This window comes from Schistocerca nitens, chromosome 7 (assembly GCF_023898315.1).
Source record: "Schistocerca nitens isolate TAMUIC-IGC-003100 chromosome 7, iqSchNite1.1, whole genome shotgun sequence".
NCBI classification, from domain to species: domain Eukaryota; kingdom Metazoa; phylum Arthropoda; class Insecta; order Orthoptera; family Acrididae; genus Schistocerca; species Schistocerca nitens.
In genome coordinates, this window is record NC_064620.1 from 40,641,686 (window position 1) to 40,657,543 (window position 15,858).

The following is a 15,858-nucleotide window of genomic DNA, read 5'->3' on the forward strand; positions in this document are numbered from 1 at the left end:
AGACTTATAAAACAGTATTTACAAAGAAGAGACATTTAAAAATTGAATAATATACATTTTTCTCATGCATCCATATTATAACAACTTCTCTGTGTAACTTTCGAGGGCAAAGAAATATAACAAAATGATCTAAAGAGACGACAAGATACGCTCTTTTGTTAATTTTTTAGTCGTCTTCACTTCGTCTCTTCTCTTGTCTTGGTTGCGTGTGCTGTCTTGCGAGTGCTGGGAAATGTAAGCATATTTATACTAATTAAGCAGGTAATATGTTGATTTAATATTATTGTTCACTTTAAATTTGTAAGAGGTGATCCCGATTTCATGTCCGCCTTCCTTGAATTAACCTGCATCCGAGTAATTTACAGTGCAACAATCGCAGCGGCCGATGCAGCCAACGACGCCATTACGTGGCGATATTAACGTATAAAAATTAGCGCAAGCGAAAAACTCGCCGCTATTATCACAATATATATTTTTCTCCACAGCCGCCAGACGTTGCAGAAAATACGTAGCTTTAAGATTCTTATTTTCAGTACAACATCCGAGAGCTAGAACCAGGACTCCGACTACAGTGCAATGATTAACGGAGGTAAGAAGAAATACTCTCGCGCGTGTGTGCGCCACAATTGTAATTAATAACTAAAGATTTTTTGCTTTAAAGTGAGCTGACTAGCCGAGGAAATAAATATGAAAAGTTTATTCCATTGTTCAACTTCCATACTCATGTTTTAAGATTCAGCGAGTCTAATTCCACTGAAGATTAATATTGTTAAAAAAGAGAACTTCACAAAAGCATTTAATTGTAAATCAGACTTGAATGAAATATCATTTTGATTAAGGCCCACCAAGTAAGTCGGCAACAATCAACATTACCAACCAATTTCTGTAGTAAATAATAAATCAAATTACGACGGCCGACGGACGCGAGAACTTCCTCTTTTCCCTCTCTGTCCATCACCTCCTCTTTTCCCTCTCTGTCCATCACCTCCTCTTTTCCCTCTCTGTCCATCACCTCCTCTTTTCCCTCTCTGTCCATCACCTCCTCTTTTCCCTCTCTGTCCATCACCTCCTCTTTTCCCTCTCTGTCCATCGCCTCCTCTTTTCCCTCTCTGTCCATCGCCTCCTCTTTTCCCTCTCTGTCCATCGCCTCCTCTTTTCCCTCTCTGTCCATCGCCTCCTCTTTTCCCCCTGTGTCCATCGCCTCCTCTTTTCCCCCTGTGTCCATCACCTCCTCTTTTCCCCCTGTGTCCATCACCTCCTCTTTTCCCTCTCTGTCCATCACCTCCTCTTTTCCCTCTCTGTCCATCACCTCCTCTTTTCCCTCTCTGTCCATCACCTCCTCTTTTCCCTCTCTGTCCATCACCTCCTCTTTTCCCCCTGTGTCCATCACCTCCTCTTTTCCCCCTGTGTCCATCACCTCCTCTTTTCCCCCTGTGTCCATCACCTCCTCTTTTCCCTCTCTGTCCATCACCTCCTCTTTTCCCTCTCTGTCCATCACCTCCTCTTTTCCCCCTGTGTCCATCACCTCCTCTTTTCCCCCTGTGTCCATCACCTCCTCTTTTCCCCCTGTGTCCATCACCTCCTCTTTTCCCCCTGTGTCCATCACCTCCTCTTTTCCCCCTGTGTCCATCACCTCCTCTTTTCCCCCTGTGTCCATCACCTCCTCTTTTCCCCCTGTGTCCATCACCTCCTCTTTTCCCTCTCTGTCCATCACATCCTCTTTTCCCTCTCTGTCCATCACCTCCTCTTTTCCCTCTCTGTCCATCACCACCTCTGTCCAACACTTTCTCTTCCTTTTCTCTGTCCATTTCCCTTTCCCCCTCTCTCCGCCCATCTCCTCCTCCCCCTTTTCTCTCGAACTTATCACTCCCATCGGAATAGAAAGTTAGTGGTTCTTACCCCGACAGGATTTCTTTCCAGATAGTAAGTAATATGTGTACTCGGTTTGGTTGAAACCGATCCAAGGGCTTAGGAAAAGCTTTTGACCCCTGGCTTTGCCTGCGAACGTGTAACACATATTTCAAACGTGTTTAATATACTTCATGTATATTTGTACACATATTTCACCTGTACCTGTACCGAAATTTGCCACGCTGTTTCAATCATACCATATCTTCTGAAATTTGTGTCGTATATTGATATAATGTTGCAGGAACATCCAGTGTTATATGTGAATACTGTCTGCAAAATGTGTTGCGAATAGAATTAGTAGTAAAGAAGTAATCAACTAAAACCATGCATCATGCGGCAGTTTTTCGCGCATCTCAGTATTAATGACGTCATATCTCCGTAACTGTATGTCGTACAACGATATATTTTTGTAGATACATTCAGTGATATATGTGAATACTGTCTGCAAAATCTGTTACGAATAGAGTTATTAGTAAAGAAGTAGTAAATTAAAACTGTAGGCCTGAGGTGGCAGTTTTACTGCATGAACAGCTTTTTCCTTTTATCATTTTGTGGTGATTGCTGACGATAAAAAGTTTCGTAAAGGGTTTAAACTGTGTGTGATGTCCGTTGGAATTCACTAAGTGCTCTCATTCTCAAACACTTGAAGAATATAGCGTGGCTATTTGTGAGTTGTGACCTACGCTAGATCTTCAGCCCCGTCCCCACCCTTTGGTAGGCATGTAGTTCTTACGCCCTGTAACGTATCCTTTGTCGGGCTTCAGCGAGCAAACATGAAAATGATAAAGTTAAAATGAATCTGCTCAGAAGTATGCAGTGCATGGATTAAGGGCTCGCCGGCGGTAGGACACATCAAAATTTTGGAAATTTGTGGTAAGTCCTATGGGACCAAACTGCTGAGTTCATCGGCACTAAGCTTACACACTACTTAATCTAAAACACACAAACACAAAACACAAACACGCCCGAGGGAGGACTCGAACATCCGGTCGGAGCAGCCGCGCTAGCCGTGGCAAGGCGCCCTAGACCGCACGGCTACCCCGCACGGTAGGACACTTCACACAAGCGGTAACACAACGTATTGGATTTACAACCAAATATATTAATTATCTTTCTGAGTATTAATGTGAATTCCTGTAAGAAAAAATGAAATCACTATCGCTTACTCACTGTTGAGTGTATCAGGCCGTGGGCGCTGTTGAACGTACAATTGTTCGATAAGCAGATTGACCGTGAAAGGTCTTAATTTAATTTCTACCCTCAATAGTGGTAGCAAAACTGAGTCAGACATCGTATTTAAATTTTCAGGTTCTATTCGGATACAATGCTGAAACAGCAAGACGCGATCCGCGCTCGGTCATATTGCTTTCGAACAATGTACATTGCTCTTCCCGAAACACCGTCTGTGGCACAGAACATACACGACTTAAAAACATATCTGAGCGATCTCCAAGTGACGACATTAACGGTAGGCACTTTTGATAACATGGCAAGTTATTATTTAGAACAATATAAAGTACAACATTTGCCAGTTTCTCATACCTACGTGTGCTCTGTGAGGACGGACAAACGAGAGTGAATAACTAGGAGAAGCTTGTTCCCTCAAAAAAACTTCTGCTGTTCAGCAACTGACAGTTTTTTCACAAATCGATACCTTGCCTTTTTACTGTTATTGAATCGTCTACTGCCTTTTTTATCTTACGCTTGGATGTATGTACATTCTATTATAACAGTATACATGAATAAAAAAGAACGTCACACTATTTTATTTCTTATGCTTGACCGAACAGCGATTCTTTCCAGATAGTAAGTGATACGTGAATCAGGCTTGGCTGAAATCGCTCCAGTGGTTTAGGAAAAGATATGAACATGCATACATACATACATACATACATACATATATACATAAACCCGTACATCAGTTTTTATAGCAAGTATGGATTACAAGATACACTCTGATTACACTATACAGATCATTTTACAGCCATTTTCGTACAAGACAGACATTTATTATTCACATTCACAGATAGATCACTCACTGCTTCGTATTCTGGATGCCAACATTTAAAACAACACACAGCATACATTGTGATTTATGAATTCGACAATTTCAACAGTCTGTCAACCAAGCTTAATAAATTTCACAAACTGCGTACTCCCAATACACACACAAATTTAATACGGTATTATTATTGTTATACTGCACACTCACATTAAGTAAAATTTCGTTATTTTCTATCCTTCCCGGGCTGCTGTTTCAGTGGCCAGCGGTGTATATGTGTGTTTGGTGAGTAGTTACGGCTGTATTTCATTTTCATCTCCCCCCTCCCTCCCACCCACATTAAGATCTGCTGTCGGCTTCTTGGTTATTTCAACGGATAATTGGGGCTAATTAAGCCTGTAAGAGAGAAACCAGGTCTGATGTTCCTTGCTCGCAACATCAATTTCTTACTCTACACCAGTAAACGAAGGCGAATTGGCGCCATTGTTACGAAATCTTAATCATTGCATCGCAATATTTCGTACTAGTAAAGTTCCATAGTTGTGGAAGTCTGTACCCTGCACTGAACGGCTTCCATATTCGGCATTGTCTCTAACATCTATAATCATGTTTATTAGGTACAAAATACTTCCCTTTCTTCCACAGTCTTTTGCATCAAGTCACCTTTCTCCTTTCTACTATTAATACACATTTTCGTCTTTGTTACGTTTATCTTTACCCTGATATCTGTCCCATTAGATTCGGCGTGCAGCAACGGAAACTCCATTTCGCCTACTGATACTTCACCAAACAGGCTCACTCGGAAGATGGACGATCGGTATACGACCGAAACGTTACTTGAAGGAACGGATTTTCTCTTGCTGCAAGCCGTTAATATGCAGCGAATACATGAAGCTGCTCATCTGATAACTGTCATCCGCACTTCAGTTGCTCATTTAAGTATTCCTCATTTTTGACAAGAAGGCTTGTGACCTTAGCGAACCGAAGCAGTGGTATCCGGTTCACTTACACTTTGATCATAAACAGAAAGTAAACGTTAACTTCCTTCAATCAAAACTTAACTTTTTTAGGTTTAGTGTCAAATGGTTCAAATGGCTCTGAGCACTATGGGACTCAACTGCTGTGGTTATCAGTCCCCTAGAACTTAGAACTACTTAAACCTAACTAACCTAAGGACATCACACACATCCATGCCCGAGGCAGGATTCGAACCTGCGACCGTAGCAGTCCCACGGTTCCCGACTGCGCGCCCAGAACCGCGAGACCACCGCGGCCGGCCCGGTTTAGTGTCATCTCATAGATATATAGGTAATTTCCATGCCAGTTTACTTTATGAAATAACTCTTCAGCTTTCCGAACATGTTATTCGACCTTAAGATGTCGATGGTGTTGTCTACAATCCTAAATGCCTTGAAGTTTCCCAGTTATCCTTTATTCTCTCTTCTAAAGCTGATCGTGACGCGGCACTCACGTTCAAGGCAGATTTATTGTTTATCAATATGTGCAGCTAACTCAGCGTCTGCTTAGTTTTTACTTCCCTCTTGGATACTGGTTTAGTGAGCAATAAATAACCCCTATATGACAATAGATCCCTAGATGTTTCCCCAAAATTGGTGCTTCTCGTTTTTTGACGAAAACGATTTTCTCGAAACGTCATGGCAAGCCCTTTGATTTGTGGATCTTGGAATCTGGCATTGCATTGCTTCTGATATCGGATCAGATAATCATAAAGTTTCTATCCCTCACACTGAGTTTTAAGAATTCAGAAGTCGTATTGTCTACTTCCACGTTACTTGTAGGAATCTAATATATTGCTCTGATAAGGTGGAACCACATCCTACGATGTCCTCTCTCTCCCACATCAAACTCCCACGTATCTATTGCGCTGGAGTACGGCTCATTTGTGTCGTACAAACTGTCAATGAAATTTCTGCTGTATGTCTTCCACTAAGTACTGAATAGAATTGGGGAGAAGAGGAATTTGTCGCACAACTTGACTATAAGGAGGGATCGGTTGGTAGGAAACGTTCTGAGGCATCAAGAGCTAACCAATTTAGTATTGGAGAGAAGCGTAGAGGGTAAAAATCATAGTGGGAGGCCAAGAGATGAATACACTAAACAGTTTCAGAAGGATGTAGGTTTCAGAAATTACTCGGAGATAAAGAAGCTTCCACAGGATAGAGTAGCATGGAGAGCTGCATCAAACCAGTCTTTGGACTGAAGACCACAACGACAACAACAATAACAACAATCTTCCACTGTTGTATTTAAAAATTTTCTCCCTACATAGCGCAGGATAAAATCTTTCTTTCAATTTCGAAATATCTGGTAGACTGTGTCATTTTTTCTACAGACGGAACATTCGACAACGTTTTGGCTCTGAGCACTGTGGGACTTAACAGCTGAGGTCATCAGTCCCCTAGAACTTAGAACTACTTAAACCTAACTAACCTAAGGACATCACACACATCCATACCCGAGGCAGGATTCGAACCTGCGACCGTAGCGGTCGCGCGGTTCCAGACTGAAGCGCCTAGAACCTCTCGACCACTCTGGCCGGCTCGACAACGTTTTCTTGTTACTCCATTCTTATTTTTAGTCCTTACACCCGCTGACGATGTCACATGAAGGTGAGGGGGTCATTTCTTCATATGACAGTCGCAAACTGCTTCTTTACGTAAGAATGAATTTTCTTAGCGTCCTAGAGCATTCTCACGTTATTGAAGTTCATGCAACGTTTCGCACGTGAATAGGTTCCTTTTCGGAATTTAAGTTTGGAAGATTTAAAGAAATACTCGTCTGCTGCGAATTAACCACATTAGTGTGTGCTGTGTGCAAACTTAAAACTTCATTGTACTAAACATGGTGATTCAGCTGCCCCTACCGATGCGGTTTTATGCAACCCGCAGTGTCATATCTGGCCTTCAAAAACCACTTGTGGGATTTTGAAATTCACTGCTCGCTACGCACGAACCGTTAGTACTACAGAAAAAATGAACAAGACCTGTTTGTAGGGAATTTAATGTAGTTAAATTTTGTACCGGGATACGTTTTCGTTGGAGGCCACAGTTTATTAATCATTCAACAAAAATGTACATAACTGACATTCGAACGCACTCCCACTTCCACACTCGACCCCTACCGGTCAGGATGTCTAGCATGTTATTAATGGCTCTCCCTCCTACCACTGCACAAAAATTTGCGACTGCACGAATTATTTCCCACATTCGACATTTGTTGATTGTCACTGACTGGCCTTATTACGCCATCGGCTTGGTCGAGCACTTACGAATTGTAAAACCGACGTTATGTAAATTTTACCTAACATTTCTGTGACACATTTAAATTAATAATGTCAACCTAAAATGCCGACTACGCTGGTGGTGTAATAGTCCAGTCAGTAGAGACCAATAAAAGGTCGATTATCAGAAACAGTTAGTGCAGCCGCAAATTTTTCTACAGTGGTAGGAAGGAGCGCTACGAATAACATACTGGTGGGGAATGAGTGTAGGTGTGGGAGTGCGTTTGAAGATAACTTTTGTACTCTTTTCTTGAATAACTCGAAAATCGTGGACTCCAGCATCCCAGAACAGAATTTAACTACATTGCATTTCCTACAAAAAAAATCGTGTTCATTTTTTTCTATAGGACTAACAGTTTTCGTGTAGTGAGCGAGAGAATGTAAAATCTCTTGCATGGTTATTGAGGGCGAGTTGCATAAAACGACACCGATAGTGGTAGCTGAATCATCTTTTAAAGCAGAGCTATAAATTTAGTCTTCACTTTCACAATCAAAATTTTAATGCTAGTTCCCTTTCTGTTCCTCTGCATTCTTATCCCTAGTTAACTCGCGCTGTTACATTAGCGACGTGATATAACGTAAAGTGCGGCTTTCCCCGCACGGCTACAATTACCGCGTCTGTCAAAGGGCAGACGTGATAAACCACGTTAATACGGAGCCTGCAGTGAGGACAGCACGCTCAGGCGGCGGGAAGGGGCAGCTGCCAATGCGCAGACGTGCGGAGTTAATGGAGTACTCTCACCGTCACGTGACAGTCCATGATTCCTAGTGACATTAAAGGGACTCTGCACTTTGACGGACTTAACTGATTTTCACGTCACGAAACATTGAGGACTTTTTGGCGTACGCCAATACTGATCTTTTCCACATTGCCAATATTCGTGATCAGATTAAATTTTCTGCGTTGGCAATATCTGAATATCTCCCCCTCTGACTTTAAACTCCAAACAAGTAAAAGCATTAGTACATTTAAGGCGGAAGATACATTAAAATTTGGCGATCCGGAAGTGATTATCTGGGGCGGCGAAGAGTTACTTCACTGGTTTAAAGTTTTAATGCCGTCTTTAATCACGTGAGCCTGGCAACTAATTTGGTGGTCAGCCAGGAAGCGAAGGGAAACATACTGACCTTAATTTCCAGTCTGCACGGCCACATTCCGGTCCAGCCCACTGAAATCAGGACTATGACTTCAGCAAAAGTTTAAAGTTGCAATCAAGATTTAATTTAATTAAAGTTTCTCACAAACAACACTTAAAATTGCGTTATGTTCAATTGAAAACAAGTCTTTCTAATCTAACAACACCTTTAGCAGTTCAGAGGCGACCTCTACGGTAACTTGCTACCAGATTGTTTTTCGCCCTGACTAACATCACTCAATTGAAAGTTCGCAATAAATGTTCAAAAATTAATGCTCGCCATAAAAGTGGAAATAAATTCACCACTTGCCACACGGAATTGTATTTCACACGGACGGCACACTAACAGTTATTTTACGGAATTCTAAACGATCCAGGACGGTGTACATTCCTCGCGAGTTCACTATCCGTTTTCACTGCCAGATACGCGCTTGTCACAGCTCGGCTCTGACGTCATCCGAGGCAGAGCGCGACCAGACGTTTAACTGGCGTGGACCTCAGTGTCTGAGAGCGAAGTGAACCTTCCTACTGCTTCAGGGGCTGTTTTTATAAGGTGCCGGTGCGGACTGCAGAGAAAAAATATGTTGTCTCTGTCTATTTGCATACGGCGGCAGTCTACAAACGACCGCTATCTCGGGCACATAATCTTTAATAATATAGTTACCAATTACTTCAGAAACTTCTTAATTTTTGCTGGTATGCAGATAAGCAGTTTGAAAGCACGTAGAAAGTTTCAGCTCGCTAGAATGAAAACTTTGCTTAATAGAATTTATTTAGTGGAACTAACGGTGGATTGTTACCTCTGAACCATACTTTTGCTAAGACTTCTATCAGTTGCTATTTATGTTACAAGTCTTAAACTTGGTGTAGCTCTATTATTTGATATATTTGATCATCTGGTTTAACCAAAATCCTCTATCATTAAAATTTCAAGTACTTAATCTACAACACTTGGGTACATTTTAGTTACAAAATTAGTTTTTATTTAATTACTCAAAAACTGTAAGAGGTAGATTAACGTAGACTCTCTGTTATTATTTTTGGGGTGTACTGAAGCACAAAATAAATTTTCAAGTTTGTAAGTCCATTATTTAGCGCCTCTGGTTTTTCCGAAAAATGTGGAGTCTGGCGTTAATTTTTGGTTTTGGAAACCAGCATCACTTATTTATAACTTCTAACTCTACCTTCTGACCAAATTCTGGCTTCCTAGCGTCTTTATTTAGCGCCTCTGATTTTTCTCTTAAAACGGCGATTTTCCGTAAACTATTGAGTTTAGAACATCAAAACTTGGTATTTGGGACATTATTACACTAAACTATAATTTAACAAAGTTAAATTTTGTTTTTTAATTTCATACTAAATTGTAGTGCAATACTTGTGTGCTACATGCAGACGCGTTAAGGTGACGTGGCGCTACTAGCAGTGAACTGGGGTAAGTCGCGGCGCATTCGCTCGCCTCTGTGTCTCACACATGATACAGCGCTTGGTTTGCTTCAATTAGAATTTTAAAAAAATATTATTTTAGGCTCTGGTCTCTCAGTAACAAATTGAAAACACGCATTATGTGCGATTATTTATTATTGTCAGCTCTAGGCCAGCATCTGTGATTACCACAGATCGTGAACTCACTGGCTGATATTTTTTAGTCTTATATCACTTACTTCGAATGTTCTATTTAATACGATCTGTTGTGAAATTCACGAAAGCTACATCTGCATTTAAACTCTGCAAACCACCGTGAAGTGTCTGGCACTGGACCAGCTATTAGGCGTTGTTCCGACGTAACGACAAACGCCGGCCCGAGGATGAAGAAAGCAAGAGCAGAGAAGCCTGTGAGACAACGTCAGCCAATGGTGCGCTGACTAGGACCGCACCAGGACAGGAGCGGCCTCTAGAAGAAGAGAATACAAGCGCCGCTGCTGCCAACCTCGGCCGGATAGCAGAAGACGCGCACTAGCAGACCCGGACTAGAAACCAGCATTAGTAGAAGAGAGGCATTAGAAGGGCCGTGATTTGTGATCATATCAACTAAATGTATCTAACCAAAATTGTATCAATGATAAGATTGTTCTAAATTAATTATTCAACAAACCTGCATCTGACTGGGTCTGTGAACCTGTTTCTTGCACTCCTCCATTTTTCCAGAAATGCAACATTATAGTGCTACAACGATGAAAAATAATATTACGACGATGTCAAACCTGATTTTCATGATATAAAGAGGAATTGACGATATTAAAAATGTAATTATAATTTTACTATTTTAATTCTTGTGCTCAGTGAATCAAAGACTTTCTAGTGCACGGAATAAACTAGTATTGTTTGTACTACGAAACTATATATGATTTTTAAGTGAGAACTGATTCTATGTAAGACATTTTGTCGGGGAGGATTTTGTTCTCGTACTAGTCGGTAGAGAAAGAAAAGTTTCTTAATCGATGTATGTAATGTGAATGTATAAAGGCATATATAGTCCTTGCGGACAATCACCATATTATGTAAGAAAAGGTAAAGACAAGTTATCTAAAACAAATAACTCTAAAGTGTATCGTCTTGTAATTTCTAAAGACTGAAAATTGCGGTGTTTAATCTAAACCTGTCCAGAATAACAGCGAAGAACATTTATGTCATCATATATTTTCTTCGTTTGACTACAGTTGTGATTCGCATGTTACTTTTTGTTACGCGACGTGTTAGGAATATTTTCATTTTACGCGCAAAAGTGCACACAGCTTTAATCGAACCTGCATCTTTCGGAAACGATAACTCTTAATCAGTACAATTACGCGAATACCGTCTAAATCGCAACCGTGATCACAAAAGTGTTTCCTCTACCTGATTTTTATAAATGTGTAGACTTGAAAGCGAACAGCATTGCGCCCTTGCTGGCTCGCAACAATTGAAAGAAAACAAAACAGGGACTGAACAACATTCAATTTCGACGCCGTTAGCGTTACGAAATCTGAACGACGTAAGTTAATCAATTAAATATTAACAGGAAGAGAATTATTAAATTTTAAAGATTAAATCATAGCAAGAATTTAAAGCATTTTAGCATAATTACGTTTCTTTGCATTAGTACTTGAGTATCAGATACCATCATATCTACTTAAAAGACAGTGCGTAAATAGAATTGCCACCTTTTATAATTATTATTACAGCGATTCAACATGTATTTGACTCAGCAACCAAGAGAATAATGCCGTTTGTGCAATGGAATTAAGATGGTAATGAAAAATTAAATTTTGGCCATGATGTTTACTTAATGAAATTATATCTTTACTTCAATAATGCCAGTTGTGCAATGGCATAAAATTAGTTTTTTGAAATAAATTTGCTCTGATAACGTTAGTCATACCAAAATCGATTTCAAACCATGAACTGCACATAGATATTGCACAGAGGCCTCATTTTCTTTACGTTCTTTCATTGGTGGGTAACTTCACTGCTCATTTTTCATATTCAATACAAGCAAAGGATGAATGTGGATTATGATTCAGGCTGTTAGATCTCTCTCTCTCATATATATAAGTCAAAAACTTGCCATTTCCAACATTTTTGTAGCACGAATCACTCTTACAAAAAATTTTACAAAACGCTTACTGTGTCAAACCTTGGACATACAAATCCTAACTCTGAACATTATCTAACAAAACCCAATTTGAAATCATTACATATCTTGTCTCATTTGTGTGCTAAAGTTTTCTTAGGGTAACTGCGCAGCGAGCGTGACTCCTACCTTAAAGCTGTCTGCACATGTCTACTTCCTCCGGGCACCTACCTGCGACACCCCGGTTTTTTACTGCACGCGACCGGCTCCCTTAACCATCAAAGATCCTCCTACTCAAAGATATTATACTCATTTCACCTTGCGGTTGGCAAAAAAATGGTTCAAATGGCTCTGAGCACTATGGGACTTTACTGCTGAGGTCATCAGTCCCCGAGAACTTAGAACTACTTAAACCTAACTAACCTAAGGACATCACACACATCCATGCCCGAGGCAGGATTCGAACCTGCGACCGTAGCGACTTTATTTTCTGGATCTACCCTGATCAGACCTTAGCACATACCTTTCAGAACTTCTGTGAATTATTTGCATAGACATTGTATATAACGAAGCACATTGATTATTTGCATGTCACCATTTGCTTGCGAGCCAAAGTTTTGTCAATCTACTTTATTGTAATAAAAACCATAAGTGTGATTTGCTTGAATTTTTGTACAGCTATCAGAGAATTCAGCCTCCTTTATGCATCCTATAAGAGACGAGTGAGCAGGACACGACAGGAGTCCATCCAGTTTCAATCGTGTGTGGTATGAGGGAAGAATGATTGCTTAAATGTCTTGCCCTGACAGTCCCTATGGGAGCACTACGTTGGGAGCTTGTAAAGTATTACTAGCCTCCTCATGTAATACCGGTTCCTGAAACTTTTTATGCAGCTCTTCATGTGATAAGAGGCGTCCATCTTCCAGTGTAACGCTTTCTGGTTTCTCTGCATCACTTTTCATGTCTCAGACAAACCTTTGACCATGCATCCTTCGTGTGTTTGCTTATGTTCAGTTTCCCCTCGTAATCCCGTTTAGCAGGAATACCTCGCACTACAGCAGTATACCAGGATGTATCAAACGAGTGAACGTAAGCAATCTCCGTTCGAGGCTGATTATCTTACCAATGAACCAACTCCTGCAACCTGGTTTGCCTACAAGTAAATCTATATGATCGCACTAAGTCGCGTCCCCACGGATTGCTGCAACCAGGTATTTCTGTGTTTTGACTGTTTACAATTATCACTCACTGATGGCATAGTGATAGGATGCTACGTTTCTTTTTTTTCGTTTTCTGAAGTACACAGTTTTGCGTGTCTGAACATTTAAAGCAAGTTATTCAGTATAAATACAGAAAAATGCAACCAGCAATATTTTCGAAATACTTGTTTATTCCGTAAACCGGTTTTCTAACCGTTTCAGGTTCATCTTCAATGGTGCATAGGAAGCAACGTGACAGTTTCATAGCGTAATGCTAACTGCTGTCTCTGTAACAGGAAGATAGAATACGCTTTAATGTATTGCCGTGAATATTGTTTCTGTGACTCTTTGTAGCCAAAAATAAATTCTGGACATTCTGCAGTGGTATGCGCGGCTTTTTAATCAGTAGACATCTAGCAGCTTCCATTGCCACTGTCAATTCGTTACAGGTCACTCACTTTCGACTGGATGTTAATACATATACGAATTATCACGAAACTTTTCCAGCATCCACATGTGATGTACAACTGGTGCTTGTTACAAAAATCTTCACGAAACAATATAACATTCTTTGCTCAGACATTTTGTTTTTTGTTTGCGTATAATACAGCCGATGTGTGGTGAGATACTTTAATCAGAACTGACGTTACCATGAATGCCCAAGAATAAAATAAAATGAAGTTATAATATTTGCTGAGAATTGCAGCTGTCTGTATGTACATAACCTAAATTTAAAAAAGCAGAACTTCAAATGAACTGATATCTTATTTCTGTTTTTACATTTACATGGTATTGAATATTAGAAAAACGAGATTCTGTTTATTGCAGCTAAATGATAATATGTATGCGACGAATAATTTATTTTAACAAGTCTTGTATATTTAGATACGTAAAACAGGATTTATTCTCTGATAGATTATTGACATCCCTCTCTTTACATCCTAACTGCATTCATGTGAATATCAATAAGCTACCACAGAATAAATAGTGTAATATGTGTCTAAATATGGAAGCCTTTTCCTGTTAAAATTAATTATACTAAGATACATATAAGCGTTTAGCTGCAATAAACAGTGTCTCGTTTTTCTAATATTCCGTACCGTGTTAATGTAAGAACAGAAATTAAATAACAGTTCATTTGAAGTTCTGTTTTTGTTTTTTCAAATGTAAGGTTATCTACATACAGACAGCTGCAATTCTCAGCAAATATTCTAAGTTCATTTTATTTATTCTTGCGAATTCATGGTAACGTCAGTTCTGATCGAAGTATCTCACCACACATCGACTGTGTTATATGCAAACAAAAAAGAAATAATTTCTATGAGCAAAGAATGTTATATCTTCGTGTGAAGATCTTTGAAAGAAGCACCAGTTGTACATCATATGCTGGATGCTGACAAAGTTTCTTGATAATCCGCATATATATTAACAGCGAGTCAAAAATGAGTGATCTGTAACCAACTGGCAAAGACAAAGGAAGCCGCTAGAAGTTTACTAATTAAAAGGCCGGCCATACCCCGCACTAAGTCCGCAATACATTTTTGGCTACAAAGCTCCACAGAAACAATATTCATGGCGATACATTCAAGCGTATTCTACCTAATTGTCACAGAGCCTGCAGCCAGCATTACGCTATGAAGCTGTCTTCTTGCCTCTTGTGCACCATCTGAAGACGAGCCTGAAAAGGCTCGATAACCGGTTTATGAGATAAGTATTTGAAAAAAGAAGTTCTGGAAGCAGTTTTATGTATTTATATTGAATAAACAGTCACGGATACTTACATATCCGAAATGTGTAAGCTTAATTTAAAGCAAATTTCCAACATTTTTTTTAAACCTTGAAATCTTCTCACGCTGTGACTGGGTATTTGTGCAGCTCGTTTGAAATAGTACTTCATTATAGATAACTGCACGATCTGCAAAAAGTCAGAGGTTACTCTTAATTTTGTCAGCAAGGTCATCAGTATACAACAAGAACAGCAGTGATCCAAATACAGTTCCCTGAGGCACCACAGGCTACGTTAACGCGACAGAGTAGATTTTTAGAGCGCCACGCGAGGGCACAGAGTAGCCATGAGGTAGAGAGCAGCGAGGTGGGTCGCCACGAGGTACGAACCAGAACAGTCAGCGAAGACCGGCGTCTGCGTCGTGGGTGGAATGTCGTTTTGGAGCGAGTCTATACGCGGTAGGCAATGGAGCACTCTGAGAGCTTGAATACGTGAGTGAAAATACCATCGTGGTTCAAAAAATTGGGTACCGTGCAGTACGTACCAAGCCTTCTGCGAGAAAACGTTTATTCAGGAAATCAAAGAGCTGCACAAAATTACGAAGGCATTCGTACGTGTTACATTTCCACGTAGTGACCACTGATGTCTAAGCATTAGTTCTGTCGGCGAACCGCTCTGTCGGAACCGAAAAAAAAAAAAAAAATAAAAAAATCGGTTTTGAAGTGGTGACGGGCTAGGTGCTGGGTTGGGTTGTTTGGGGGAAGAGGCCAAACAGCGAGGTCATCGATCACATCGGATTAGGGAAGGACGGGAAAGGAAGCCGGCCGTGCCATTTCAAAAGAAACATCCCGGACTTTGCCTGGAGCGATTTAGGGAAATCACGGAAAACCTAAATCAGGGTGGCCGGACGCGGGATTGAACCGTCGTGCTACCGAATGCGAGTCCAGTGTGCTAACCACTGCGCCACCTTGCTCAGGGGGCTAGATGCTTCTCTGTCGGTCCGGAGATGTGGAAATCGTTTGGTGTGAGATAC